This window comes from Nematolebias whitei, chromosome 18 (genome assembly GCF_014905685.2).
Source record: "Nematolebias whitei isolate Nwh7 chromosome 18, NemWhi1, whole genome shotgun sequence".
In the NCBI taxonomy this organism is placed as follows: Eukaryota; Metazoa; Chordata; class Actinopteri; order Cyprinodontiformes; family Rivulidae; genus Nematolebias; species Nematolebias whitei.
Window position 1 is genome coordinate 32,067,245 of NC_056515.1, and position 585 is coordinate 32,067,829.

Sequence of the window (585 nt, forward strand, 5' to 3'; positions counted from 1 at the left end):
TACCAATTTTTAGCTAATTTCAGCTGTTTTCAGATAGATTCAAGTTTTTGTTGCAATTTTAGCTACTTTCAGCCTAATTAACTTCTTTCTAGTCATTTCAGCTTGTTATGCCCATATATATATATATATATGCTGAAACATTAAAGATTTATCTTTGTAGATTTAGTTATTTAAGAGAATAGGTCATATTTTACTGACATGTGTTCAGTAAACTTTATTGAACAAAAAGTACAGCTTTGAGTTCCATATTCCTGTTAGTAATATTCATTTCCAAAAAATTCCAGTCTCTGCCAGTTTATTTGAGTGAGTCATTTGCTTTCTTTCCATCTTCTTATCATGGTGACAAAGCTTTTATCTATCACTGGAGTAGTCTCTGAAATGAAGCAAATACGTTATCTTGGGCAGCTTGGACTATTTGCTTCAAAATCCTCAAAGAAGTTTAGATAACGCAGAAGTTTGATGTTTCTGTCACCGCTCTTGAAGACAAGTCATTTCCAGACACTGTGATGAAAAAGTTGGGAACAAACTTTGTTTACAAATCCATCCATCCATCCATCCATCCATCCATCCATCCATCCATCCATC